Genomic DNA, 23,996 nt, shown 5'->3' on the forward strand with positions numbered 1-23,996 from the left:
TCGTTAGACATTGGAATGGGCTGCCCAGGGAGGTGGTGGAGTCAGCATCTCTGGATGTGTTTAAGAAAAGGCTGGACATGGCACTTAGTGCCATGGTCTAGTTGACATGGTGGTGTCAGGGCAATGGTTGTACTCGATGATCCCAGAGGTCACTTACAACCTGGTTGATTCTGTGACTATAATCTTACAAGTTGGATGCAGAATTTGTTCAGAAAGAAAATGACTTTAGTGCAACTAAATCCTGGAATTACATCCATTAGAATCAGTGTGATTTTTCATGTTACTAAGGGCTGATAGAACCAGCAAGACTTTGCAGAGCTGAGGCCAGAGTACTACAGCTTTTCATTTTGCTGTTTGGCAGGTGGAGAAAAATTCTGTCATTTCACGGAAACTGGCAGATCTAATCATACGTGTAATGTCATGTGGTTTTATCAACAAAACACATGAGCTGTATGATTTTTCTAAGCTTGTGGTTTAGTTTATTTGCAGGATTAGACAGTTTGAGCAGTCAGAATTAATAAATAGAAGACATGTAGCCAAAAAGTTGAAAAACTATTTTTAAAAGTAGTCCTCCTGCGTAAAGTTTCTTCCATTTTTAACTTAAGAAAGTAGTTCAGCTATTAAGTTATTAGCAGCAGGTCATACACAGGAACAACAGCACCTATGAGCTCCTTCATAAAGCAGGAACTTTCAGAATTACATGCTACAAAGACAAAACACACTACTACACATCTAAAAAATAAGTATTTGTTTCTTACAACTTAAATGCATCAATTTTCCTCACCTATATATACTATTTCTTTTCTTAATAAGTTCAATTTTAAAAAAAGACGACGATGACCACCCCATTGCCTTTAGCTGACCTAACTCTGGTGACTGCAGAGAAGAAGCCCCTTCACTCCTGAAGGCACATCTGTATCTATGCTTCCACCAAATCTAACATTACTGCAGCTCCCCTGAACTCCCCCTAGATTTTCACTTTCTATTACAATGTGATTTGAACGTTGCTCCCTAACCCTAAAACTAACCTTAAGATAACGGGATCTTGGGGCTGAGGCTGAGGTCACCAGAAGCGAGGGTGGCCCACATTACAAAAGTGTGGAGGGAGCAATGTTGGTGCAGTGCCGTGCTCCCCTTGGCATGCCTTGCCCAACACTTCAGTCCCTGGAGATCTAGGCTTTGTGGCTCCCTGAACCCTAACCTTAACCCTAACCCTAAGAGTAATGGGATCTTGGCGCTGAGGGTGGGTGGCTCAGATTAGAAAGGTGTGGAGGAACCAGTGTTGGTGCAGTGCCGTGCTCCCCTTAGCGTGCCTTGCTCAGCCCCAGTGTCCCTGGAGATCTAGGCTTTGTGGCTCTCTGAACCCTAACCTAAGCCTAAGAGTAATGGGATCTTGGCGCTGAGGTCCCCAGCAGCAAGGGTGGCCCAGATTAGAAAGGTGTGAAGGGAGCAATGTTGGTGCAGTGCCCTGGTCCCCTTGGCATCTCTTAGCCAGCCTCAGTGTCCATGGAGCTGTAGGCTTTGTGGCTCTCTGAACCCTAACCCTAACCTTAAGAGTAATGGGATCTTGGCGCTTAGGCTGAGGTCCCCAGCAGCGTGGGTGACACAGATTAGAAAGGTGTGGAGGGAGCAATATTGGTGCCGCGCCGTGCTCCCCTTGGCATGCCTTCCCTCGTCCCACTGTCCCTGGAGCTGTACGCTTTGTGGCTCTCTGAACCCTAACCCTAACCCTAAGAGTAATGGGATCTTGGCACTGAGGGTGGGTGGCTCAGATTGGAAAGGTGTGGAGGAACCAGTGTTGGTGCTGCGCCGTGCTCCCCTTGGCATGCCTTGCCCACCCCTAGTGTCCCTGGAATTGTAGGCTTTGTGGCTCTCTGAACCCTAACCCTAAGAGTAATGGGATCTTGGTGCTGAGGCTGAGGTCCCCAGCATAGTGGGTGGCCCAGATTAGAAAGGTGTGGAGGAACCAATGTTGGTGCAATGTCGTGCTCCCCTTGGCATGCCTTCTCCAGTCGCAGTGTCCCTGTAGCTGTAGGCTTTGTGGCTCTCTCAACCCTAACCCAAAGAGTAATGGGACATTGGGGCTGAGGTCCCCAGCAGTGTGGGTGGCTCAGATTAGAAAGGTGTGGAGGAACCAATGTTGGGGCAGTGACGTGCTGCCCTTGGCATGCCTTGCCCAACCCTTGTGTCCCTGGAGCTGTACGCTTTGTGGCTCTCTGAATCTGAACCCTAACCCTAAAGTAATGGGATCTTGGCGCTGAGGTCCCCAGCAGCAAGGGTGGCCCACATTAGAAAGGTGTGGAGGAACCAATGTTGGTGCAATGTCGTGCTCCCCTTGGCATGCCTTGCCCAGCGACAGTGTCCCTGGAGATCTAGGCTTTGTGGCTCTCTGAACCCTAACCCTAACCTTAAGAGTAATGGGATCTTGGTGAAGAGGTCCCAAGCAGCAAGGGTGGACCAGATTAGAAAGGTGTGAAGGGAGCAAGGGTGGTGAAGTGCCCTGGTCCCCTTGGCATGCCTTGCCCAGCCCTAGTGTCCCTGGAACTGTAGGCTTTGTGGTCATCTGAACCCCAACCCTCAGAGTAATGGGATCTTGGGGCTGTGGTTGAGGTCACCAACAGCGTGGGTGGCCCACATTAGAAAGGTGTGAAGGAACCAATGTTGGTGCAGTGCTGTACTCCCCTTGGCATGCCTTCTCCAGCCCCAGTGTCCATGGAGCTCTAGGCTTTGTGGTCATCTGAACCCTAACCCTAACCCTAAGAGTTATGGGATCTTGGTGCTGATGCTGAGGTCCCCAGCAGCGTGGGTGGCCCAGATTAGAAAGGTGTGGAGGAACCAATGTTGGTGCAGTGCCGTGCTCCCCTTAGCGTGCCCTGCCCAACCCCAGTGTCCCTGGAGCTCTAGGCTTTGTGGCTCTCTGAACCCTAACCCTAACCCTAAGAGTAATGGGATCTTGACGCTGAGGCTGAGGTCCCCAGCGGCGTGGGTGGCCCACATTAGAAAGGTGTGGAGGGAGCAATGGTGCTGCAGTGCCCTGGTCCCCTTTGCATTCTTTTCCCATTGCCAGTGTCCCTGGAGCTGTACGCTTTGTGGCTCTCTGAACCCTAACCCTAAGGGTAATGGGATCTTGGGGCTGAGGTCCCCAGCAGGGTGGGTGGCCCACATTAGAAAGGTGTGGAGGAACCAATGTTGGTGCAGTGCCATGCTCCCCTTGGCATGCCTTGCCCAGCCCCAGTGTCCCTGGAGCTGTACGCTTTGTGGCTCTCTGAACCCGAACCCTAACCCTAACCCTAAGAGTAATGGGATCTTGGCGTTGACGCTGAGGTCCCCAGCAGCGTGGGTGGCCCACATTAGAAAGGTGTGGAGGAACCAATGGTGGTGCAGTGCCGTGCTGCCCTTGGCATGCCTTGCCCAACCCTTGTGTCCCTGGAGCTGCAGGCTTTGTTGCTCTCTGAATCTGAACCCTAACCCTAAGAGTAATGGGATCTTGACGCTGAGGCTGAGGTCACCAGCAGCGTGGGTGGCCCAGACTGGAAAGGTGTGGAGGGAGCAATGTTGGTCCAGTGCATCAACTATCCTGAAAAGGTCTTATTTCTATTAAAATTAATTGAAACTTGCATTCAGCACTATATTTTCATGCTCTGCAAGCTGTCTGCAGTTAAGTATGGTATGACCACACAGAAAAATATTTTCTCTGAATCTCTTTTTTATCTAGGCGTGTCATATGCTTCTGTACACTAAAAGCCTTGTTTTGGCTTGCTCCCAGCCTTCTCTTGAAACAATGCCTGGTCTCTTCTTGGTGGATTACTTGTCAGTACGTTAGCATACATGTTCAGATCCTGAAAACAGGGCTAGCTAAGTTCTTTGCCTCTATAGAGGAACTAGGAAAACTCATGTGCTAATTTTCATCAAAGTCACTCTAAAATGCTGACTACTAGAATGATATTCTGACATTTCTAGTGATCGCCTACCATTGCCTCATCTTCCTTCAGAAACACTCTCTGTTTCAGAGTGACAAAGGCCTCATCCAAAGCAACCACTGAAGTCCACTGTGTGTATGTATTATAAAATAGACCATATGAAGAAAAAATGAGTAAGTAAAAGGAGATTACAAGGAGAACAAGGACTTAATGAAAATACTAGCTCACTTTGGATTCTCATTGTTCTCCTTAGGTCTCCCTGCTTCTCTTCATCTTTTATTTCATGACTCACTCATTTGTCCCAAGACCTTAAGTGTTTCACACAGCGCAGCACCAGACAGATTTTTTGGAAAAGATAAATCATAATCATTAGTACGTCTAAATCATAAAGAAACTATACTGAATTAATGTATGCTATAAGTACGCAGTGGTATATTTTTTACAGAAGTGGAAATAAATAAAATGTACTTCATGTTTACAGTACATGTACATTGTGTACATTTACTTTAGTACAAACGTACTAATATCCAGTGAATCTGGAGATCTCAATAAATAAAAAATAGTGACTAATTATTCCTTTCAGATAAAACCTGCAGCTTTACAGATAAAGCTAACATATATTACAAAATATTTGGTTTTACAACATAAACAGCATTTTTACAACTATCATCGGATACTCTTTGTTGTCCGGCCTTTGAATACAGACGCAGGATCTTTTGCACAGACCATAAACAGTCTTTTCCACTTTCGCTGTCAGTCAGAATTGCAGCCACTGGGCATACTTACACCGTGCAATGAAGTGCAGTAAACTGAACTCCAAGCTACAGCTAACAAAATCCAAAACAAAGCACTGTGCGAAGTGGATCCTACTGCCTTGCATGCAACATCGCTTTTCTATCTCTTTTTGCAGAGGTGCTACTTTCTCCAGATGGCATGATGCTGGTTAAGCAGTAACAAAAGTTCTGCCATTGCAATGTGTAGACACAACCAACTTTTTTTTGAACAACTAGCTATTAGCTGAAGGGCTCTCATGAAAACCAATAGCCCTGCATTGCTATCAAGGTTTGCCATTTGTCTGAGGAAGGTGCATCCTAAAGAAAGCGCAAAAGAAAATTAGTCCTGATGTCTGTCGCTGCATTTTGAGAGCCAGTGTTTCTCATTCTCCACATTCATCCAAAGAGAGTTATCTTTTAGCATGGCTCTGTATGATTGACAGAGGCTAATTCTTTATAAACACGTATTGATCAAGTTGAATATGAAATCAACAGTTTTAGGGGAAGATCTTTATGCAAGGTCCACTGCAGGCCACTTACTATTTTGTAATGATTTGACATTAACTTAGATTTTGGGAAAGTGTGTTAAGTCAAAGTATCTCTGACTGCAAAGCCTTGTAATTCACTAACAGATAAATGAAGGACTAGAGTATACAATTGCCATAATATTTAAATTATGTGCATTAAACATAAAATCTTAGATTTTTCAGGAAACCTACATAAAAGTAGACTTCAAATGTGTATTTTTAGATTATTATGAAAAATTTGGATGTCTCCCTACTAAGGCTGCTTGATGTCCTCTCTGTAATATCTCCTGCTTTCTCTGCTATCAGCATCCCAATTTAAAATGTAGCCATTGTTAACGATCACTACAGTTAGATATACTCCAAATGAAGAGCTTTTGCAGTTAAAGTCAAACTGAGCATAATAAAACCTCCCATAGTTCACTGAAAAACATGCATACAGAGTATGACTTGCCTTCCTTTCCCTGAGCATTATAACGAAGAAACGGTTATGAAAAGCTGCCATTTTTGGCAATTCTTGTCTTCTCCCTGCTGATATTTTTCAAGATCATCCACCAAAGATACTGTACTTCCTCAGTATTTTCCTTGTACCTCACTCTGCACTGACACCTTTGGTTTATGGGAAGGATGAAATTTAGGACTAACTAGGTAGCTGTAGATCTAAATCATTTTCAAGTATTTTGCTTTAAAATATAATCTGATCCTGCAATTTATAATGCTTAAAACTGCACTGGTCTTTTAACTATGTGCTGGGTATGAGAATGAAACATGACGACTTGACAGTACCTGGTCCAGCAGTTCCAGCTGATTCTGCCACAGACCACAAGAAATTGTAAAATGACCGTTCTCAGTGGCCCTTCCTGTCTGATTTTTGTGATACGTTATATTTTGTATCATTGCAAAGGAAATGGTTTCCTTTTCAAAAGCCCATTTAAAATGCTGCCAAGTTAACCAGTTGCCTGGTTATTTTCTTTGTAAATTCTTGTTGGTAGTCTTGCCAGAATTTAATAGCTTAGGGCTTTTACAGAACAGGGCAGTTCTGCATCTGATGTTTTTGTGAAAATTTCACCAAAAAGTCATTGCTTGACTTCGAAATGAGATTGGGAAAAAATATATAGCAATGGTGATATTCATATTTTTAACTGGTTAACTGAAAATATGCAATTCTTTACACAGATACAAATTCTATGCAGACTGCTGGTATGACTGAGATATCAGTTCTGTGATGACAATTTTTGTTCAGACTCTGCAGTAACATGAAAGAACAGGATACACACACAAAAAAAGAATAATGATCTGTTCTGCACAAAATTGTAAAATACCATTTAAAGAAAAAAAAGATCACAAAACCTTTCTTTATACAATACAGATTTTGCAGACTAACGCCTAAGTTCTCCATTATTAACTAACCCACCTAAATAAGAATGGGGATAATTTTGAATGTTTCATATAACATTCTGTCAACCTTTCTCATACAAATGATTTTTCTTCTAAAAAAAAGATATGTCAGAAAAAGAACTGTTCAATCATATTGTATTATGAATCTGAATAATAACAAAGTTTGCTCATGTTAAATTGTGAAAATCAGACTTCGGGCCTGGCTCTAGACTCTTTGAAATACAAAGGCTTCAGTGAAGTTCCTGAGAGTTTCGGGTAGCAAATGAGAATTTTAGAATGAACAAATCATTTATGCTATTTAATTATGCATATGAAATTCTGGTCCTACTGAAACTAACAGGCAAAGTCTCTGTGATTCTTTGAGACCACCACATCACGTGTTGCTTTGTGACGTGAATGAATACAAAGTTAGAGAGACTACCCACGCTTTGGTCTAGCCTTGCGAACATGCAAACCACACAGAAATTCTCCTTCACAGTACTATCAGCAGGTACTAACTGCAAACTTTTCCAACTGGTTAATTATCCCATAAATATGCCAAACCAACTCCTTCACAAACACTGTGGCTTGTACTTTTTACATTCTTTGTTAAAATAGCCAAAACATTATTTTGCTTATGAAAGTAGGTATTTCTCCTTAAACTAAGTATTTATTTGAGATAGTATTTGCATGAGATACTAGAGGGATTAAGTATGTTTAAAACTAATACTTCATTCATAGTTATCCAGAAGATGTTGTCATCTACTTTGTTTCTCTTTGGGAAAAACTGGCATGTCTAACCTTCTTTCTCCCACGTCTACCAATGGGAACAGTCCAATACCTCACCAAGAACAAAAGACAAATGTCATAATGCCCTTCTTCCAAAAATATGATCCATCTTCATCAGTGCTTTGGACAGAGTCTCCAAATCTCACATCTGAGGCTTACCAGGAAACAAAGCTAACCGTGACTCAGCCAACAGAAGCTGCCTGTAAGCAGCACAGGCAGGAGGAAAGGCAGTCTCTTACGGTGACATTTCTTCCTTTTGGGTGCCCTTCCAGGCACAGAGCCATCAAGGGTGCTAGCCAGCTCGGAGAGCAATTTCCCCAGGGAAGGAAAGAGCCTCCTCGGTGGCTGGCCTGAATGTGCCATCCTTCCCTCCACGGCAAACTTCCCATCTAGACCTATAGCAGACAGGGTATCTTCCTGCCTCCCCAGTTGGACTTGTCCCCAAAATTTCATAAAAATACAGGACCTTGTCATCCAAAATCTCTAACACTTGATACTGTGATGATAAAATATACTCTTAAATATTTCATCACAGATTTATTTCTGTGATACCCCCACCTGGAGTATAGCATTCAGCTCTGAGGCCCCCCAACATAAGAAAGACATGGAGCTGTTGGAGCGAGTCCAGAGGAGGGCCACGGAGATGATCAGGGGGCTGGAGCACCTCTCCTATGAAGACAGGTTGAGAGAGTCAGGGCTGTTCAGCCTGGAGAAGAGAAGGCTCCAGGTAGACCTTACAGCAGCCTTCCAGTACCTGAAGGGGGCCTACAGGAAAGCGGGAGAGGGACTTTTTACAAGGGCACGTAGTGATATGATGAGGGGTAATGGTTTTGAACTGAAAGAGGGTAGATTTAGATTAGATATTAGGAAGAAATTCTTTACTGTGAGAGTGGTGAGACACTGGAACAGGTTGTCCAGAGAAGTTGTGGCTTCCGCCTCCCTGGAAGTGTTCAAGGCCAGGTTGGATGAGGCTTTGAGCAACCTGGTCTAGTGGAAAAGTGTCCCTACCCTGGCAGAAGGGTTGAAACTAGATGATCTTTAAGGTCCCTTCCAACCCAAACCATTCTGTGATTGTAAGATTTCATTAAAAGCTAGCCCAGTAGTTAGTCATGCAATGGCCCCAGCACTATTAACCAACAGTTTTTCTAACCAATACTGTTTTCTAAACGAGACAAGCAGTTAGCTATTGCCTCTTACTGGGAGATGTCTCCTGATAGTCAGAAGTCAAGCCAGGATATGGAATTAACACAAAGACAACACATGATGCTCCATCTGTCAAAAAACTATCGGAAAGGTAGCCCTGATGGACTTCTTGCAATATTAGCTAACACTGGGTTTGAAAAAAATCGTATTCCACTAACAAGAGGTTTTAAGACACAAAAGGAGTGTCTACCTTTGGGCTATTATTCCTTCGATTCCCAGGAGAAGTAAGGGCTCGAGCTTTCCTGATGAACAGCTAAGCCAACACACAACTGGGAATTCAGGCAGGGAATTTCACAACGCAGCAGTTATAACCTTCACAGAAGTGTGATACAGACAGTGGACCTCATCTCCACAGTCAGTAAGGGTGTTTACAGACTCTTCCGCATCTGGAATGGCTCCAACTATATATATGTATGTCCAACTACACAGCCCTGAAGTATGCAAACTCATTCTTACACACATACAAATCAAAACAACTTATTCTTGAATCACAGAACTATAGAAAAATTTAGGCTGCAAGAGACCTCCACTGCTAACTCCAAAGTTAGATCAGGTATGCAAATCATGTTAGTTTTCCTATAGGCTGCAAAGGAAGACAAAAGACAGACTGTTATTTCAACTTAGAAACAGTTCAGAAAGTGCTGAAATGATCTAGTCATGTGCCATAAAAGACACGATTCAAGTCTTTGTTCAAGCTATCAAAAATATTACCAAAGTGCTTGTATGCAATATTGTATGTTAAACCTCGCTCGTTACAACTCGTAGCATGACAACTGCTCCTGAACTCACAGGGTCTGTGTAAATTATTCAGCCCTACATCGAGACATCTAGACCAGCTCATCTGGAGCACACATGTAATAGCCATCCCATGTCTGGTGCCCATATTAGCTCACGCATCACCACAAGGTACAGAATTTTGTTAGCCAGGCTTACCAGTATCAACCCTACTTCTGCCACACACAAATACTGCATTAAAGGCACGGTCTGTCTGCAGAATTTTACTCCTACTTAGACACATTTGTTCCATTCACTACACTGAGCATGTGCAATCTAAACTTTATCCAAGGAACTGCACGCTGGAGAACCACATCCAATCTCTCCAACATCTATTTATCAATATAGCTGGAGAGAGTTCCCAAAAATAGACATGTAGGCCATCATGTTTGTCTAAATAACGAGCTTACGTTATACATTTCAAAGTAATAGCTTTGATGGAATTTAAATCCCTCTAGAGAAAAGCATTATTTAGCCACAAACATATGACTGTTCCACCAAAAAATATATATATGCACAGATATTTTAGTCCAGAAAAGATCATTATCGTCCGCATGCTGTATACATAACCAAGGAAATACACCTCTGATTTCTGTATCAAGACTATAACTTCTCCTTGAGTTAGGTATTTCAGAAAGATAGTCTTGATTTTAAGAGAGACAACTCAGCTTTTGGAAGGTACTTTAAGAATTAATTCTTCTTGCTGTTAGAAATGTTTACGATTTCAATTGTTATTTTATTTTCAGTTTCAGTATTTTAATTTCTAATACATTTTGGTGCATTAAGATGCCTTCTACCATCACTGATTCTGCTCAGGCACCAACATTCACAGAGCTCTTTTCACTCAGGGTATATAATACTGATTTGATTTTGCATGGCACCTTTCATTCAAATATCTCAAAAAACACTCATGAGTGTTTATGAGTGTTAAGCCTCCTGTAGAAATATCCCCATTTTGCAGATAGGCAAACTGAAGGAAAAGACACTAAAGATCATATTCTCCAAAGGGACGAAAATAACACGGGAACGAGGTGCCCATGCGTTTGTGGGAAGGCAGAGTCAGGCAAGCTCCCCAAAGTCACAGACTACCTCTGGCAAACCCAAGAACAAAACCCCCATCGTCAGATTCTTATGCCTGTGCTTCTATAGCAAGACCGTTAAGATTTGAATACATTATTTCTAGATACTGTTGTGCAAGGTTTAGGTGTACAACTCTGCATTTAAAACAGCTCAGAAATGCACTAAAATTTAATACCAATGTTTCAATTACATTAACGGTACAAACTGTTCAGCACAGGAATGTAACAGTTTTTACACTGCTTAAGCAACCGGCTGTTCTTACCCCATTTCATACAATGAGCTACTTTAAGTCTAATGAATCACAAACACCAATATTCACAGCAAGCCCAAATTTGCCTTGGAAGCGGCTGAAACTCTGACCTATGGCAGAGACAATGAAGGCCTCAGCCCAGCAGTTCAGTCCCCAGTGACACTGTGTCAATGGAAGCGTGCACACTCAGTTGCTTCTCTTCACATATGAACCTGGGAGGAAGGTTTTTTTCTGGATCAATGAACACTTCTGAGTAGATGAAAGAACTTAATAGGTTTTCTCCAAAATGCAGCTAATAGCTATCAGAGTGTATTCTGAGAGGTGCCGCTTTAGGCACAGACCTCTAACTCTCACAGCCTTATGTCATACAAAGCTGCAGGTCAGATCATAGTAAGGGGCAGAAAATTACAGTGTTTCCCATCCCAGCAGACAGGACTGCAGAAGCAGAAGTAGTAAATTCTCAGCACATTTGTATAACCTTTCCGACATCTCCAAGCTTATTGCTCAAGCACACTGGGATGTAAAGGTTACTGAGATCTTACTACTATTTTTGAAGTGAGGCATATGGGCTTTCATGAATGGCCAGCTTTTTGCAGAATGGACATCTGACCTTCTGAGATTTACTGGCCTCAGAACGTCTGTCGTACCTGTGTTAAGGCATTTCTAAAAGTTCTCAAAAAAGTATTTATCCTGGACTGGAAGACATCTTCCCCATTATGTTTCCATTAAGAGTGTGAATATCACTGATAAGAAAACTGAACATCTACTCCATATCTTGATTAACTTAATTAACCTACCATATGCTTTCATAATATTCTGTTATAATCAAAGAAATTAGATGGAAAAAATCCCTCCTACTTCCAAAGTTCACTCACTCAGGCATGTTAGATATAGCATTTAGAAAGTCAGAAGACATTTTAAAATCCAGCCAATAAAAGCTTATGTTTAGGGACTTTAACACAACAAAAATACCACCTTAACATGGCTTAGATAAACTAGAAAGTCTTCTTTGCAAAAAACACATTCTGGAAGGCTTTGGGGGTTTCCAGGATGGCAGCTTATTAGCTGAAATGGATTGTGATGGCTTTGAACTAAAACACTTCTAGCTCCTGAGAGCTGTTTTAGCTTGCTTGTGTAATAAAGGCATGATTCACAGAAAACATCTTTGACATTTTTGGGCCATGTAAGAACCAGCACTAGGTCCATGGCTAGCTAACATGCTGAATGAAAACTTAATCTTGTTGAAATACATAGGAATTCTGCCTTTGATTTCACATGGTCAGGATCTCACCACATTACCAGAGGAACAGTAAGCAAACAAGAATAATTCAATCTTTTTACAGTGGTCTTGAGATCACAACAGGAAAAGACAATTTTTGACTTGCATCATCCAATTCTCAGTCTGTAATATCTAACCCTCCACCAGTTTTGTGACATACATTAAAATTTCCATTAAAACCAAGGATTTATATTGATGTAAAATGTGAGTAATGGTAGCAGGGAATCCAAATTCTTGTCTTTGCTGACCTGTGTAATTTATACAACTCTACAAATTAACTTTGCAGGAGTCATTCAGTGTCCCAGCATGCAGTTCCTGGCTGTGTGCACCCTAGATATAAGCAAATCTAAATACAATTTGCTTCCCAAAGCATTTGCTACCCTGACATAGGAAAAAAGCAAAAAGGGAGAAGCAAAGCAAAGGAGAGGATGGATCTCCTATGAAATAAATAAAGAGAAGAGAGCATTGCAGAGACACAAAAAACATGAAATATTTAAAAGACTAATTCAGAGAGGAACGGAGTAAGTCAGCTGTTATCAAACCTTTCACATAACATCATGTCCACAAAATTCTTACATGTTGTAATACGCTCTGGTATCTTGACTGTATCTATACAATACAAGGGTGGCTTGGGTTCACATCATAAAGTAAGGCTACAGCATTAAGGTGCTTCTACTGCTGTTCTTTGAAGCATACAACAAAACTAGGGCCTACAAGCCTCCATGAGGCAGATCCACTACCTGATATTTTTTTAATAAAAAGAGGGAAAGTCGTTCCATAAACTCCCCACTCTCCTCCCAAGATTTTTTTTTATATATATGTGTATATATATACATATACATGGAAAAGACAGGCTTGCTTGATAAAAACAGAAATTACTGTCAGATCAGACAGAAGAGACATGGTAGATTCAGATAAACTTTCAAATAATGCAATACTAGCTTGGCTACTTAGCCGTGCTGTTTTTCATGCTCCTTGTTCATGAACTATCCAGGCAGAATGGAGAGAGTTGCTGAGCTATAAATACGCAGAGTCTGTCTCAGTAAAAACAAACAAAACTCATACTGAGAATGAGCAATAAAAAAGTTTGACAATAAAGTACTCTGAAAACTAAAACACAAGCCAAAGATAAAATGATTAACACAAGCCATTCATCAGCTTCAATTTTACCATTCTCCCAAAGCCATGACATGAAGTCGTATAATCTTTTGGTTTTTGATGAAATCCAGGATAGTTTCTCTGGCTGTTTTTCAGACCTCTGCTGTGGCTCATATTTTCTGTTTTTACAGTTTGATCATTATGACTGATAGTTCTTCTGAAAAATCTGCGTAAAGCAAGTTATATTCGGCAACAGTCATCCTCTAGCTTTTGCACACAATGAGCTTGTTTAATCACAGCCACATGGTTTTACACGTGATGCATGTGAAAGTGATTTTAAATGCTTTTTAAACCATTTCTATTGTTTTGACCAAATCTCAAATTCTGTTTTTTTTCAGGAAAACCTCACTGCATCTAAAACAGTAAGAAATGTATAAAGTAGGGTCTGTAGACATTTTCGTCTCATTCATCGCATTGATGTTTCTGTCTGAGAAGATAATTTCCTATCAAGATACAATTTTAGGCACAGGAATTGTAGAAACCTGCCCAGCACCTTAAGTTCAAGGTCCATGTGATTACATGCTCAAAATCTCAGCTTTTAAAAACAAGCTGCCTCAAGATCTTCAAGAAAAACCTTGAAAAGCTGAACTTAGTGCTCATCTCAACAACCTCTGTGAATACCCCTTCCTCTTCTGTCTACCTTCCATATTGTAAACCACCATACATGGGCTGGAGCTTGGCTGGACAATACCCCCAGGACACTCTATCCATAGCACATCACAGTCTAAAAGGCAGAAATATGGTCAAAAGGCAGACAAGAAGCAGTACAAACATTCATATGACCATGCTAAGGGCAATCTTTCAGTACAATGCAGCTGTTGCTAGAGAAGGTTTCAAGTTGAGTGTTTGCAGAGTTCAAAAGCCACAGATTTCTGCAGAATAGTAGGCACAAAAGTAGATCAGACCCCTTTTCTATGGCCCTTTTACTGCTGTATGTCAAAGTCTCTGCTGTCACTGCTGAAGACCTGAGAGTTACCCATACATGTCTTTTCCCTTCTGAATTGCTAACCATGGCAAATGCCAACACCTGGCCTCATCACTCCTTGTGGATTTACTGAAAGACAAGAAGAAAAACAGTGTTATGATATTAATGCCACACGTACTTCTAGTCACACTACATCATAAGACTCACTTCTCATACTTCCAGTTATTCAGATAAGAGTCTCCCAACTACTTGTCTAAGACATTATTTGCAAAAATATAGTCTTGTCTCTATAGAACATTTGATGTCTGTGGTGGCTGCTATACTACTGACCTATCTTCCTCTCTAGCTACATTCTGCCTTCATAATATCACTACATTAACAGTCCTGCAGTTATCAAGGAGTGAACTGTGTTTGCCTACAATTTTTTAAAAACGTATAATAAACTATTGCCAGAGTTTCTGTGAGTTTTCTGTACAGCACAGAGCTACTGAATGTGTGCAACTGAATCAAATGCAGGCAGTTAGGCACAACACAGCACAAGATTATTAATACAGAGCAATAGAAGAATCCACACAATAATCATTACCCAGACCTCCAAGCACCAAGTCTAACCTAAGAAGCCCCAAGCCCCTAATTACTAGAAGAATTTCAGCCACATGCTCTTAGGAATATAGGTATTCCCAGACACAATCTCACTGTTGAAGGGCAACATCCTCATCTAATTCCAGAGCAAAGGACTCATCAGAAAAATCTTCCAATACAACGTTTCCGTAATATCAGCACGCTCTCCAAGGGCCATCTCTGCTCCAGACTGGTTTAACCAGCCTCTCTCTCTCCCCATCTGACTTCATAGCTTGCTGTACTGGACCATCCTTCTTTTCTTTCTCCTCCCAATTTTCCCCAGTAGATGCTGCTTCAACTGTAAAGTGAGAATAGCTAGACTAGGAAAGAAAGCTTGGAACTTAATTCTGAAGTCCACCCCTTCTGCCACAAGGTTTAACAAGAGCATATTTAACCTCAGGGTGATGCTGATATTGGCTTCTCAAGGAGCATTAAGCAATGTTAGGCCTGTTTCCAAAGCACTCAATATTGTGGGCTGAAAATTACCTCCTAAACCCAAACCTGAAAACCACAGATGACAAGCCTTACTCAAAATGAAACTGTGTCTAGTATTAGAATATTCTGTATAAGAGAGAAAGAGTTTTCCCTGGGACTAGTTCTAAAATCTGGAAGGAAGGACTGCAGACACTAAGGATCACACAGACCATCTGCTCCAGGTTCTCCCTTTGGACTCTGACTTCCCTAATACAGGGTAAATATCTAGTAACATGCACACTGACAAAAATGGCCATAAAAGCAAAGATTAAGTATTCTCAAAATTCTTCGCAGACAGTAGGAAAAACAATGAACTTCACATGTCATGAAGCTATGTCACAAAACACAATAATAATGTGTTTGTATGCTATGAAGGCAGCACAAGAATACATTGGTAAAATTATCTAGAAAATATGAACAGAAAGCTATAGTACTTCATCTAAGCCCAGCCTCTCATAGCCTAATTCTGACTCTGTGATAATCTTACCTCTTTTACAGGAATTATATACTGTATACAATGCCATCTCCAAATTCCACAGCAAAAAAAAAAAAAAAAAAATCTAAATGAATGAAAAAATTCACAACATTAAGAAGTAAAATAAAAAAACACAGTCCCAGCTATAACCTATTTCCCATTACCATTTCAACTCTACACCAATAGGACAATGAAAAATTACAAACCAGAGTTCTGCAAAGCACAACATGGCTTATGCCTAACCAGTACATGCTTCTGTGTGTAATTTCATTGGTATGCGTATTGTTTGCAAGCTTGGATTGGAAAACAGTGACTTGTGTCTTTCTAATATAATATAGCCTATTGAACTACGTTCCAGCAACATATGTAGGACCTTGCAGATATTCCACCACAGGCACCAGTTAATGAGGCCATGTACTAGGAGAATAAAATTGAATTAGAAAAAGAATGGCAATAAATTCAGAAGAGGCGTCTGCAAAGTAATTTGAAAAGAAATTTCTTCCTGGCAAAGAGCAAAGCAAATACTTTGCAGGGGTCATAAGAAGGGTTTGGGGGAAGCACTTTGGCACTGAATTAATGCAAAGTGATTCTACTGCTCTAAAGTCTATAAACTGTATTAATGGCCAAGCCATTACTTCCCAAGAAAAGTCTGTTAGGCCTCTGGATGTTTATTATTAATATTTGCTGGCCATTTTTGTACCAGGCTATTATTACCAGGCCAATAATTGTGACATTAAGGAACTGTCAGCCAGAGATTTATCTTGTGTGCAAGTCTGTGCTTGTTTGGTAAATCTGTTGTAATATATTTGGGAGTACGGCGTCCCAGTATGTTCCACCAATCCCACATATTTTGTGTATCTAAACATAATGTTCCAAATTCCAGTTTCCATAAAACTGAAGTTACTACTGTGATAGCAAACTTACATCGGATTTCTTTTAACGTAATTAGAGAAGACAATGGCCTCCAAAGTTAACTTTTAATATCTTACTTCTATTTCAAATCCATGTATATTACAATCATTGTAATTAGATTGTTTGGCCTGAGATGAAAAATGATTTTAACACGTCATGGATCTAGTGCCCAGTACCGGCTGCTGTGCCCGGGCACAGGCCCAGGCAGTGGGACTCCACCGTGTCTCTTTCACGCTACCAAAAGAATGCCAGGGGCATTTGTGGCCAAGGTCAGCTAGCACCCTCTTAGGCATTTAGCTAGTTCAGTCCAGAAGCTCCTTCCAACCAGGCCGTTTGGATGTCTCGAAGACAGTTCAACACCTGCACATAGCCAGACCACTCTGGCTGGCCTCATGGCCAGAGAGCAGGCCTTTGCCTCGTTAGGTTCCTAACACAGTCGTAGCAAAAACATACCAGAAATAAAAATCTGTGCAAGTATGGTGGCTAAGTATTCACTTGATAAATACCATTTAATTGCCCACCATTTTGAAGGAAGTCCCTGTTGTACTTATTGTGCTCACTAGTCTTCTGTGAGACAATGACAGATTACATAGATCTGCATGGTGGTAACTTTTGGGTTCAGAGTATTAGTCCGCTTGCAAACAGCAACAACAGTTCACCGAACTTGCAAATACTTAAAAATGCAGGTTTTGCCTTTGTAAGCAAACTATACTCCATAGCTTCTTTTCTTTTCGTATGTCTGTTCGAACTGATTTGCGTATATCTTCTGTAAGAAGTGTTTAACATCATTTTGCAGAGCATCGTACTCTGATACACAACAAAGACAAATCATTTAAAATGCATGTTAGGGAGACAAGAATTAATCTCTTCATTTTCCAGAATCATTCATCTTTAAAAATGCAACTTACTGTATCTCATCCTTTTTCTGCCTTCATTTCTTTCTTTTATCAATATTTCTCTTTTGTCATTTGCTCTTTTTTCCACTTTCCCTTCTCCCCTGCTTTCTTCCTTGTTCTTTTTTGTTTGTTATCTGTCATTTAACTTCTCCCTCCTACACAATTATAGTCACACCTCAGGTGAAACAAGCCAACTGTTAAACACACAGTAATTTATAGCAAGAAGGACACACCTGCCAAGCCTCATACAGTGTATCAGGTTTATTCAGTTGACCTCCAACAACTCTACTGTGACATGCATGTCTCCAGAACAGCATAGTTCCATGGTGCATCTCTTTTTCTGGGTCCAGCAGGCTGCCTCGCACGTTACACACCAAGTGTGCCTTGCACAAGATCATGCAAAAGAGAAAAGCTATAGCAGCTGAGTTGTGTACACCTTGAGTGCTCCAAGGAACGCTTCCTTAGGAAAGCTTGTTTGCTGAAGCAAAATGCTTCCCCAAGACGAAGTGCTGCTCTCATCCCTCTTTATGAAGGAATATATTAAATGCACATCTCATTACAATGTCAATACATGCCAAATTTCATATCTGGGCAAGTGAAATAGACAGTGTCTGTGCATGTACCCATGCAGAGAGAGGAACATATCTAAAAATATACGTAATGGGATGAAGTTGATTGCTAGGCTAGAATATGCTTCCTTGACAATCCTGTCAACTTGTATGAAGAAGGGTAAGCACCACCAATCCAACATAATTCTTGATTATAAGTTTTCCAGTACACAGGAAAATGGTTTAATATACTAACAACTCTGAGAGCTATTCATTTATCGGCAGTTTCGCACACACCGAGTCCTAACAAATCATAAGCAGAAGCTTTTCAGTAATAGCAAACAAAAATTGAGTAACTGGAACTGATTTTAATCACAATATACCTTTCTGTATATTTCCTCTGTATTTTAATATGTGATATGCCTTTGTTACATTGAATTACACCAAGGAGAGAGAAAACTCCAGTCTTTGAGCTGCAATTTTACACATGCAACTAGGTGGATGGACAAATTAAGGTATAAGTAATGGCACTCAATTTAATAGACAGAAAAATATGATAAAATTAATTAGATGATACAAACTTGTTCTTCAATAATAGGCCACTGATTACAGATAAGCAGAGCCATATATTCAGACACATTCAGATAGAGAATGTGGAAAAAAAAAAAATCAAATTCTGTTACTGTTACAGCTATCACACCAAATTCAAATGAGTAAGTGAAGTTTTTTAACTGCCTAATTAATCTGCTTTGATGGTGGTTTAAACTGACAAAAATTAAAATTACTTTCAGAATTCCCTCCTTTATTGGAAGAAAGTAGTGTGACTATCATTGGAAAGCTCTAAAAAGCTTGCTTTGATTTCATATCCACTCTCTGAGCTACAGATCCCAGCATAGGTCATGGGCATCAAAGCACAAACCTCTACTACTCTAAGTTAAAGAACTAAGTGCCACTAACCAATTGCCAGGACTCATAGGCTATTAGCGTCCAACTGTATCAATGCTTTGCTGAAAATGTATGTCCTTCCCATTTTACATTCAGAGTGAATTATAGAAATGTGCAGTTTCAATAGGCTCAAATTTTAGCACTATTTATTGATGGGTTTTAAAACCATAACACTAGGATGCTCAGTCCAACTGTCCTTGTGAAACAGCAAAGAAGAAAAAACGAATTAATATAAAGAGATTTTTCTCTTCCTCTCTAGTTCTTTGTCTTTAGTTGCTATGAAAAGTAACCTACACTGTATTTTACATCTCTTGTGATTTTTAAAATCTGTTTGGTTGGTGTATGTATCTGAAGTGTATTTCGTTGAAGCAACAAAATCCTAGTTTCTCTGATTCACTAAGAGTTTTGTCATTTAGCTCAGTGGGGTAGAATTAAAAAACAATGTAGACAAATATGTCCTTTGTTTCTACTTATTTTAATTGGAGGAAAATGGTCACACTTCCAACAAAAGGAACAATTGACTAAAATTCCAGGGGGATATAAATAATAACGAGAAGTTGATATAAACAGACACAAGAGAGTGAAGTGACAACTGTCTTACAGTCCTCATAAGACTTTTCAGAGACTTTATACACAAGAAGGTAGTTCATTGCTCCATTTTCTACAAGTCTGTTTTGGTATTACCTTTCCTGAAATCTCTGCTACATCATTACACCTCATTGACAATGTTCCTCAGACCCCCAGTTTTGGTTAGGTGGCCTTGCACCTCTCTGTCACTCTTTTTTAGGTACTGAAACATGGAGAAAAAAAGAACAATAACCTTCCCCAACACGAAACACGAAAGAACAGAGGAGACAACTGAGGAAAAACATCCTTCTTTCTCAGGTCTTCTGGCCACTGAATTATTTTCAAAAACCACCAAATGCTCTTTGTAATATTTGTGTCATCAGAAGACCAAAATAAGAATACTGAGTGATACAAACATGTTCTACTACTGCTGCAGATAAAAGGTTTCAAGTAGCTCTGTACTGCAGAATATCCATCTCATTTGGCTAGCTGTGCAAAAAAAAAAGAAAAACTTGATTTTTCAAGAAAAGGCACCCGGCAAAATCATGAAATTTAAGATCACTGATGCTGTAATAAAATTCTGGAAGGAGAACGTAATTTCATTTATACTGAGGCCAGTATAATCTGAATATTTCAGTACTAAGTTCAGTCATCAGGTCCACTTGAGCTGCTCCTGGCAAGATTCACCTATATGAAAAGTAGTTACATATATACCCTCAGTACTGAATTGTGTTATGTGGAAATGGTTAATGGTGGAATAAAGACTTCTTGCTGTACAGTTATACCAAAGTGTATATACTTCCATATACTATATATGGAAGTTTAGAACAGTGCTTATTCTCACAAACTCCACAAAAGGTGGACACGCAGCAGCTAGTAAAACCAGTGTGTAGGATAACAGCTATGCAAAACATCCGTTCGGTAGCTTAATTCACTGATGTTGTCAGCATCTCACCTTTCCATGCAATTGACAGTCCGCTTATTAAGAACCTAATTACCCAGATTGTGTGGCTGATGTGTTACCCAGCAAAGAAGAAAACCAGAAAATTTTTCCTACAGTATTTTTATGTTAAAACTAAAGTACTAACTAAAACGAAAGCACTAACTCAAGCACCGTCTGCAATTTCCTTTTCTTTCTAGTGGGCTTGGATAGCATGCCCAGCTCTCTGTTTTAAAATATATATCAAACATCTCTAAGAAGATTTCTAATTCTTAAAATATTGATTAGTATCTTTGAGTAACTCAAAGGCAGTCACCAGTTAGCAGCACAGGAAGCAATACAAAGATCCTGCTGGTAAACAGGCATCAAGAACGGACCTCCCTAAATCCTGATAGTAAGGTCATATTTGGGATGTCTTCTCACATCCATCATACTGCAGCATCAGAAATCTTAACAAGGTTTTCAGAGAACAGATTCAAGTCCTCTTAAAGGCTTTTATGTAGACCTGTAGTACAAATATTATCTAATGGGATATTCTACCTGGCCTTCAGCTGCCTTTCTAGAAGTGTTCAGATTCTCCTTAGAGGATGTCTGCCAGCATCATACAGAGGTCCGAAACACCTTAGGGTGTCTAAACTGGCACAAGATGCCTATGTTTTCACAAGTTAATCCTACTTTTAGTCTCTACTCTCGCACACTAGAAAGTTATTTGCCATTTCCCCTTTGTTCCAGTATCACAAGATCAAACACATGTAGACTAAAAGAAATTGATCTGTTTATAAAGCATAATGGCACCAAATCAAACGGAGGCTTCACCACTAGCAAGGATATCAAGTTCCTCTTATTTCCACTACATTCTCTACCACTATTCACAGAGAAGACTAAAAACATTCTTCTGAAAAAAAAAAAATAGGAAACTATTCATGACAGCAACCTTTAGATTTCATATTTTTTATATCATAACTTTGTCTGGTTTCAGTAATTTTAGTGGGAGTTTTCACTGATTTTCAGCATTTCAGATTTTTGGCTCCCAAAATATACTGCACAAGGCACAAGAAGTAGCAGTATCCTCCTGCTGTTCCATACACATACTTTAGCCCTTAGCCAATTTTCACTTTTCACTTTCCCCTTTCGCCGCCAGAGAGGTATGAATCGATCAAGAACATACAACCTGTGAGCTGTGGCTGATGTATGTGTATGCACAGGTATCTTGTGTTATGCCCAGCATTCAAGGGAATGGAAGCAGAACGCGTTGAAAGAGGGCTTGGTCTGGGAAAGGTTAAGCCAGAGAACAGTTTCATTTAAGTTACTTGACCTATTGCTATGTACAATGAACTCACACCATAGGTGATCATTAGGGATGCAGGTTGGAACTACTTACCTGCTTGAGAGTCAGCTTGCACTTCAGTGCTTTGTCAGAGCAGGGCTTGCTTAGCCCATACTTCACAGGATTAAATTCAGATAGCCCACCTTGTATAATCTGATTACATAGCTTCCATAAAAATGAACCTCTCTTCCAATTCCAGCGAGGTTGTATTGGGTAAAACCATTTCTATACATGGAATAAAATAATTCTAGTATGCTGAACTCTTGCATCAGTACTAATTTTCCAACTTTCATTTGGATCATTGTTGCAATCCAACAAGGGAGCAACAAATAAAATATGTTTCTATGCCAACAAAATATAAATTATATATGATTTTATTTTCCAAATTACTATTTAACTACTGCATTATCTTTTTTCCATGAGGCTGTTTTTCTGTGCTCAGGACGAAAATCTAATTGTAACTCTTGTTTCAAACTACTTGTTAGAAGATAATTATAAGACAATTTTTAGTAGTTTGCTAGAAGTACATTTACTGGCAACATGAGAAGTACATTAAAATGTTCCAAACTTGAAAGACCCTTTGTTTTCATTATCAAGTAATTTAAGTTACATTCAATGAAAATATAAATTTCTGTTTTAAATGGGCTTCCCTCCCCCCCCCTTTCTACAAAGCAGCACAGAAACAACCAAAGGAAAGAAAGCACTGTTTCTTTCTATCTGGACACTTACTTGGTTTCCATCACATAGATTGGAAGCACCATCTACTCATAGAAAAATAACAGAATAGCTGCTAGTGTATTGATCTAGAACCAGGGTAAGCCAGAGAAGACAAAACCTTTGCTGACAGTTTTATTGAACGTTATAGTCCTCATGTCCTAAAAACATTATGAAGCGCAAGTCTACTACATTGCTACAGGTTATTTTGTAGTTCATGTTACACAGAATGCTACACTAAAGCGATACTTTTGCCTGAATACTTTTGCCTTTAAACAGTAAAACCCGTTTGATTTTTCATAATCACTGCATGAACTAGACTAGCAGTGGTTAATGACAATTAGTCTTAAGTGTCAAGCAGGTAACAGCTATTGCAATTCCAGCTCTGCAGAACAGCTGCACACGTATTGAATTCAAGCGCAAGCACTAACAATGGTTATGTTAATAAGATATGAGGAGTATCTACCACGCACCCAAGCTGTTTGCAGTACTTTTGTTTCGACGTCTACCTCACTAGTAAGCTTATGTCTACCCGATGCGCGATTTATTTAGCAGTGAGTTATGTTTGCACGCAAGGGAATAGGGCAATCCCCTTGTCCTTTCCATCTGCCTCTCATCCTTCCAGATAACCAGCGCACCACCATTTTTCCCCTCAAACAAAGGTTAAGGAAAACCCAACTTCTGTGAAAATAAAGGCAAAGGGGAAACTTGCCGGGGTGGGAGCGGCGAGGGAGGCGAAGGCTGCGGGGAGCCGCTCAGCAGGGTAGGGCAGGGCAGGGCAGGGCAGGGCTCCCGGCCGGCGGAGCAGACGATGGCAGCACGTAAAGTATTTCGGACACGAGGGAAGACAAAAGAGGGTGTGTAGCAGCTGCACGGAGCGCGGCAGCCGCCGGCACGCCAGCCCGCTCCGCTCGGGAGGCACAAAGTCCATTTGTGGCAGGGAAAAGCCCACCTACTCGTACCCGCTGCCACCCTGCCCCTCGCCGCCCAGGACAAGGGCGCGTCTCCCCGACCCCGCCGCCGGCAGGAATGGCCACGGCCCGACCCCGCCGCTCCCGGGGAGGGGTAGCGGCTGCGACGGGTTGAAGTTCGGAGGCGAAGGGGAGACCCCCGCCACACGCCCCCCCCCTCGCCGGGCCGGCCACTTACCTGTGGGGAGGTGCGAGGTGTCCGCCGCCCTCACGGCGCAGGGAGCTGCGGGGCTGCGCGGCTCCCGGAGGACATGGGGCTTCTCCGGTGAGGCGGCGACTGGCTCAAGGAGTGACAGGGCGGCGGCTCCCCTCGCCCTTCCCCGGCGCCGTCCTCGGCGAGACGCGGGCGGAGGGAGGCATGGCGAGCAGGCAGGGAGCGGGGCCAGGGCGGTCACTGCCGGCCGGAGGAGGACGCCCGCCGACCGGGGGCTGCGCGCCCCCCCGCCGCCACCGCACGGCCAGCCGGAGGCGGCCTCCCCCCGCTCGCCCCGCGGCGACGGGCGGGTGCCATAGCAGCGGCCTCCGCGGGCCGCCCGGAGCGGCGGAGGGAAAAC

General features: G+C 41.4%; 1 protein-coding gene across 1 annotated transcript in view; it reads right to left on the reverse strand.

Moving 5' to 3' along the window:
• The window catches only part of TMEM200A (transmembrane protein 200A), a 59,770-nt gene extending 36,005 nt beyond the window's left edge, over positions 1-23,765 (reverse strand). The window contains exon 1 of the mRNA XM_068410599.1: positions 23,621-23,765. The gene's annotated coding sequence lies outside the window, so the exon portion shown is untranslated. The remainder of the gene's footprint in view (positions 1-23,620) is intronic.
• Between the last annotated feature and the right edge of the window lie 231 nt (positions 23,766-23,996).

The sequence above is a fragment of the Nyctibius grandis genome, chromosome 1 (genome assembly GCF_013368605.1).
Source record: "Nyctibius grandis isolate bNycGra1 chromosome 1, bNycGra1.pri, whole genome shotgun sequence".
Taxonomy (NCBI): Eukaryota; Metazoa; Chordata; class Aves; order Nyctibiiformes; family Nyctibiidae; genus Nyctibius; species Nyctibius grandis.